Source organism: Sorex fumeus, unplaced genomic scaffold, assembly GCF_029834395.1.
Source record: "Sorex fumeus unplaced genomic scaffold, SorFum_2.1 ptg000028l, whole genome shotgun sequence".
Lineage (NCBI taxonomy): Eukaryota > Metazoa > Chordata > Mammalia > Eulipotyphla > Soricidae > Sorex > Sorex fumeus.
Window position 1 is genome coordinate 12,003,793 of NW_026606085.1, and position 7,465 is coordinate 12,011,257.

Here is a 7,465-nt window from a genome sequence, read left to right on the forward strand (position 1 = left end):
TTACGAAGACAATGTTTATGAGAAACAGCCTTGTTCCTGACGCTCCATTCGCTCACAACGGAACCACCATCTCCGAATGCAATAGTTATATATACCTAGGTCGAGAAATCAACATGATGAATGACCTGGCACCTGAGTTGCGCAGGAGGAAGAGAGCGGCTTGGAATGCCTTCAAGAACGTTGAAGAAATAACTAAAAGGACAAAGAACCTCCAGCTATGAGCACATCTCTTTGATTCCACTGTTCTTCCTGCATTAACATATGTCTTAGAGACCTGGACCCTACGAAAACAGGATGAGAACACTATTCGGGTCTCTCAAAGAGGAATCGAAAGAGCTATGCTTGGAATATCACGATTCACTCAAATGAGGGATAGAATCCGGAGTTCTGATCTTCGTCAACGCTCAAGAATCAGGGACACTGTCTCATTTGCCAAGACATCAAAAATCAGATGGGCTGGACACGTAATGAGGTTTACAGACAACCGCTGGACTAGAGCCATTACTGATTGGATTCCATGGGACATCAAAAGATCACGTGGACGCCCACCTATAAGATGGTCAGACTTCTTCGTCAAGACCCTAAATGATCGGTTTGAGGCTCTGCATGTTCCTAGAACGAACAGATACCATTGGGCTACGCTAGCACGCAACCGGGATGAATGGAGACGTTACTGGCACCCGCTCGAGTAAATCGATGAATAACGGGGATTAAGTGATTAAGTGAAGTGAATGTGCATAACTACTATCGGGCTGGAGCAATAGCACAGTGGTAGGGTGTTTGCCTTGTGCGCAGCCAATATGGCCAAACGGAGTTTGATTCCTCCGCCCCTCTCGGAGAGTCCAGCAAGCTACCGAGAGTATCTTGCCTGCACGGCAGAGCCTGGCAAGCTACCCGTGATGTATTCAACATGCCAAACACAGTAACAACAAAGTCTCCAATGGAGACGTTACTGGGCCCGCTCAAGCAAATCGATGAACAATGGGAGGATAGTGATACAGTGATACTACTATCACCCAAGAATCAAGCAATTCATACTTCAACATCCCCATGTGTCTCTATCCCCTCTCAGACCATCCCTGGCCCCGCCCCTGCTACAGGCACCATCTCTCTGCCCCGTGCGGTACCCTCAGACAAGATGGCTCTGATCTGGAGTTCCACACACACAGGGCCACGCGGCATGTTCTCTTGCCCAGCTTTCTGTGCTCAGCAGGATTCTCACACGCACATCCAGTCATGTGCACTTTATAGCTCATCTTCATTTCACAAACCTCTCAGGAATATTTCCACATCATTCTCTGAACATTGAAATTTCAATGACTATGAAGTATCTGTCAGGGATATATACATATGTAGCACTGTAGCACTGTCCTCCCGTTGTTCATAGATTTGTTCAAGCGGGCCCAGTAACGTCTCCATTGTGAGACTTGTTGTTACTGTGTTTGGCATATCAAATATGCCATAAGGAGCTTGCCAGACTTTGCCGTGGTACATATGTATATGTACATAATACATATATAAATATTTATGTATCGGGCTGGAGCGATAGCACAGCGGGTAGGGCGTTTGCCTTGCATGTGGCCAACATGGCCGACCCGAGTTCGATTCCTCCGCCCCTCTCGGAGAGCCCGGCAAGCTACCGAGAGTATTCGATATGCCAGACACAGTAACAACAAAGTCTCCAATGGAGACGTTACTGGGCCCGCTCGAGCAAATCGATGATCAACGGGAGGGCCTATGTATCAGAAATAAGATCTTACTGGTTATCATTTTTCTTGTTTCCACAATTTGCTTTTATAATCAAGAACAATTATTCTTGAATATATACTCATATCGATGATTTAATTTCTGATGTATATATTCCAACGAAGACTCATTAGGTTAAGAACAAATTCTTGGAGTTTTGACTCTGCATTTCTTTCACTGTGCCAATGTGCTCTCTGGTTCTGTGAAGAGGCCAGGGAGAAACACATGCATGACCCAACCATCCTAGCAACACACAGCCCTGAGAACAAACAGCCAGGGAGAAACATGTGCACGAGCCAACCATCCTGGCAATGTATGGCCCCCAGCACTAATATCGCCAGGTGGTCCTGGTGGCATCCCTGGGCCCTAGCACTGACCTTTCAACCCAGTTGGCTAAGTACTGCTGGGACTGGCTCAGGGTTCCCTGAGCACTGCAAGGGGACATCCCCCTAAATGTAATGAAAATGCATGAGGGATAATACTATCTTGAAACTGGGCAGGAACCTAGGGAAGAATCTGGCTCAGTGGTTCTAAGCAAAGGTTAACTCACCTCTGGGGTTTGTGTACAATGTACTGATGTTTAGTAACCAGGAGGCTCAGGTAGATGCTGCTTTTTGGTATTAGTCCTAACTTGCTCTAAGTCAAAGCAAGTTAGACCCGAAGCAGCTAATTTCTCAAGTAAACAGACAGCTGGTCCTCCAGGTGTGCTTGCTCCCCGGAGGGGACCCAGATAGGAGGTATCATCTGAGCCCTACTTCAACTACTGGGCACCCCAAAATGCATTACTCAGCACCTCGCCAATTCCCAACACCACAGATGCCCCTTTGGAATGAGTCAGGATTTCAGAGGCAAATTACTGTGAAGCCAACTAGAACAACCCCAGAGAAAGCTTTTTTGAGTTAGTAATGCAAGCGCGCGCGCGCACACACACACACACACACACACACACACTCCCTTCTCAGTACCTGGCTTTCCGACAGTGATTGTACTCAAACATGCAATGACAGAAATTAGTTTTGCTAAAAGAAAACCTGCCTCTCCACAAATCCAAAGGTTTTGCACCTCAGGGAGCCTCGGAGACCAAGTCCTGTTGGGGAGAGGTCAAGTCTGTGGCCACTGCCCATCTGAACCCCCAGATCTCCGAGTTTGACAGTTTTACCCCCAAACACAGTAACACAGGAGATGCCTTGATAGCTAACGCTTTCCTCATTGATGGCAGAGGAGAACTATATTTTCACAGAAGTGGGTATTGTATTAACTCAAGATCCCATTTAAAGACAGAAACATGTTTTTGCTAATTTACAAAAAAAAAAAAAAGGAAAGAAGAGAAAGAGAAGAACAGGAACAAGAGGGACTGTGGATGCCCAAGAATCCTTTGCGAGAAAGCTTAGCTGATGGACTTCCTCAAGGCACAATCTGGTATGCAAACACGTATCTTTCTCCAATGTCCTAAAATTGGACCTTATTTCTACACTGAACCCTATTTATGTACTTTTCTCTCTCTAGGGTGACTCAAGACATTCCACAATTTCTCTGTCATTTATAGTTAAAGCTTCATGACAACTCAGGTGCCCCACCCAGCCCTGACATGCAAATCCAAGCAAAACCTCTGCAGGCCAGGGAGATAAAAGCAATGGTTTGTCCATGCTGGCTTCTCTCAAGACTTACAGATGGGAGAATCCACTCCTTTGTAACCAGCTTCCTCCAGCTTTGTCCAGCACAGATTCTCTCTCCCTAACTCTTTCCTACCCAACTTTCCTGGGGCCAGCGCCCCTAGCATCATTATCTCACCCCTCCTCCATTAGACTCCCATTCTTTCTAAAAGTTATGATGGATTTATGGATTTCGGTTGGATAACTTTCCTTCTTGACTTATGGGTATATTCCATGCTCCCACAATATTTCTTCTTGTGATGGAACCTCTGGAAAAAAATCAATATTTGTCTGCAGACTGCAATCAGGTGGTTCACGTGTCTGTCTGTTCTATGAGATGTTGCATTCCTTAAAAGGAAGGACCATGCTGGATTCATCAAATTCAGCACCCCGGACAGAGCCAGCTACATAGTAGGTGCTCAATGCATGCATAGGAAATGATGAATGAAGGCATTCTTTCAGTTGATAAGCAATGTCAGAAATCCTTTTAGAAATACACTCGTCTGCTTGTAGCACATGTACTCAAGGTGAAAGCCAAAGGCAATCTGCAGTCATTTAAATAATTTATCATTAATTACTGATTTGCTACAAAGGATATTATTTAATCGTCCTCCAAGCAATGATTCAAAGTCTCAGATCAGGAGACTTTCTACTGTCACAATGAGATAAGAGTCAGTCTCCTGCCTGATTCTGTCAGAATCTCCAGATTCTTTAATATCACAATAGAGATGCCACAATGCAGGTCCCACAGGCTTTTCTCATCCTCACCTGTGACTGAACTAGTTAATGCGTCTCAGGAACTGAACTTGCCCCTTGCTGTGCCCCTCCCACCACACCACACAGAAACAACCAAAAGGAAAATAGCACAACGACCACGTCTCTCAATCCTCCACCCACCATTTGCTTTCTGACTTGATTTAAAGAATTTGAAGCACTCTGTGGGGTCTGGAATCCCTCTAAGATTCTTTGAGTTATATAGTAACATCAACTTAAATTTGAAAAAAAACACCCATTTTGTTATGAGGAATTGTACGGTGGGTTATTAATAAAGATATCCAATTGAATTCTGAAAATCGAAACTTTTGCAAGCTGGAATACTTTTTAGTTGATTATGCTGTCTCTTGAAAGTTCATGCACACATGATAAAAACTTTAGCAGTAGTTACCAGAAGGAACTAAAAGTAGGTCAAGCAAAATTTCCAGATAAAATTCATTTTAGAAGACAGAGCAACTAGACTTTTAGCAACTCCAAAATTGTAAAACCTGTGAAAGCTATTACACAGATACTTAGAAACTGTGTTTTTCAATGTTTTTATTTTTACATTTGAGTAGTCACTGGATATTAATTTACTCTTTCTGACTCCCTGGAATAACAAGCTATGGTTCTGTGCCAAATCAAACCTTAAATCAACTTAATCAAAGAAATCTTATTAAATAAACTTAGTGACATAATACATTTCAAAATACAAATAAACATCAACTGGTCTCTGGTATTTGTGGGTGAAGTTAGAGATAATAACGTTATGTGTTAATGATTTTCTTCCATTAATAAGGGTTAGATCTCGCCAAAATCAGAGCTGGAACTTACATTGCAATGTTTAATAATTTATTAGCCTGTATCAACAGAGAATTCAGAAATGAGTATTTGTGTGACTATCAAAAATCTTGAAGTTTTTCCAATAGTAAGACCCCCCCCCCCAAATGTGGGCCAATTGTCCATTGCATTGACAGCTGAGAACTGTCCATGCTGGCGAGGCTCCCTCACTAGAAAGGATAGCCCCTTGACCTGGGCAGCAGAAGCTAATGCCATGGGGGGCTCAGTGGAAGGAGAGGGGCAAGCGAGAACTCTTGTCCTGACTCCTCCCTCCCTGGCAACGGGACCCTCAGCAAGCAGCTTACTTTCATTGAGTCCTAGTTTCTTAACGTTTAAAAATGGATTTAAAAATGGAATCTTTGTTTTTCCTGAAAATTTTATAAAATAGTGCACGTGAATTGCTTACTGTGGGGGCAATCAGCACTCAAGAAATAACATGCAATAGCAGGCTTATCTTGAGAGAGGTGTGGAGGCTTCACCAGGGGAGCCCTCCTGGCGATACTTGGCTCTAGATGAGGGACTAGGGATGCACAGCTGCTCAGGGCACCAGGTTACCTGGAGGTGGGGGGGGGCACAGGTTCTCCAGGGCTGCACCGAGCAATGCTCAGCTCTGTTGAGGTGCTAGGATTGACTGGGGTTAGTTGCATGCAAGATATGCACCTTAGCCTCTGTGTTCTCACAGTGAGACTCATCCTGTGTCATGGAGAAACACGTGGGCATGTTTGGTGTGAGCCTGAGAAATCAAGGGGGTGGGCAAACGATTTCATCAGTGGGTTCAGAAGAGTCAGGTATGAAGGTCAGGATGAAAAAGCAGACAACAGGCCTGGAGAAGGGCATTTTGTAAACACCCAAACACTATGAAGGAAAAGCCTTTTGCAAATACCCAAATACTCTAACCTACAGTTCTTCATCAGACCGTCTCATTGCACTAGAGAACTTTAGGCAAGGCCAGGCAGTGTGACAGACACACACGCACACTCTAAGTGTTATTGCCTGCCTGCTACGTTTACGAGCTACAGTGAGCTCCATGAACACAGTAAAATCCTCTCTCCTCATGGACGTGCTTTCTGGCATGTGAAACACAAAGACACTATCAAAGGCTTTTGTTTGTTAATATACAAGAGCCTTAACATGAAGAAGGAAAGATGCAACATTGCAAAAAGGACAATAAATGCAACAAAGGAAACAAGAAATAAATGTAATAAATGTCTCCAGAAGGTTTTGGAAAGCAGAATCCTTCCCTGTCTTTCCCTGGCTCCTTCCCTGTCAATATCACTTGATCACTTGACATCCCGTTACTCATCAATTTCCTCGAGTGGGCATCAGTAGCGTCTCCATTCATCCCTGTCATGTGCTAGTGTAGCCCAATGGCGTCTGTTCGTTTTAGGAACATGAAGAGCCTCAAAGAGTTCAGAGTTTTGATGAAGAAATCCGACAATCTTGTAGGTGGGCGGCCACGTGGTCTTTTGAAGTCCCATGGAATCCAGTCGGTAATGGCTCTAGTCCAGTGGTCATCTTCAAATCTCATTACGTGTCCAGCACATCTGATTTTCGATGCCTTGGCAAACGAGACAACGTCCCTGATTCTTGACCAATGATGGAGGTCGGAACTTTGGATTCTTTCTCTCATTTGAGTGAAACGTGATACTCCAAGCATAGCTCTTTCAATTCCTCTTTGGGAGACTCGAATAGCATTCTCATCCTGTTTTCATAGGGCCCAGGTCTCTGAGGCGTATGTTAATGCAGGAAGAACAGTGGAATTGAAGAGCTGTGCCTGGATCTGGAGGTTCTTTGTCCTCTTAGCTATTTCTTCAATGCTCTTGAAGGCGTTCCAAGCTGCTCTCTTCCTCTTGTGCAACTCAGGTGCCAGGTCATTCATCATGTTGACTTCTCGACCTAGGTACACAAAACTGTTGCATACAGAGATGTTCATTCTGTTGACAGCAAATAGGACATCAGGAACCAGACTGTTTCTCATAAACATTGTTTTCATGAGAATCAGCTGTAGTCCGACCTTTCCACACTCACGGTTGAAGTAGGCCAGCATTTGTGCCGCTTGGCTGTTATAAGATCTATGTCATCAGCGAAGTGGAGGTGGTGTAGTTGCTGACCATCTATCTTCACTCCCATTCCTTCCCATTCCAGTCATCGCATTACGTTCTCGAGGGTGGCACTGAAGAGTTTCAGTGAAATGGCATCACCCTGCCGAACCCCTCTCTTGACATCGATGATCACTTCTTTGTAGAATGGTGAGATCCTGGTAGTGAATCCGTAACACAGCTCATGGAGGATCCTGATGTATTGAGTTTGAATGCCCTGTTTGGCTAGGGCTTCGATGACTGCTTCCATCTCAACAGAATCAAAGGCCTTCTTTAAATCAATGAACATTATACAGAGCAGCATCTTGAACTCCTGAGAAACCTCAATGAGCTTGGTTATTGTGTGGATATGGTTGATCGTGCTGAATCCTTTGT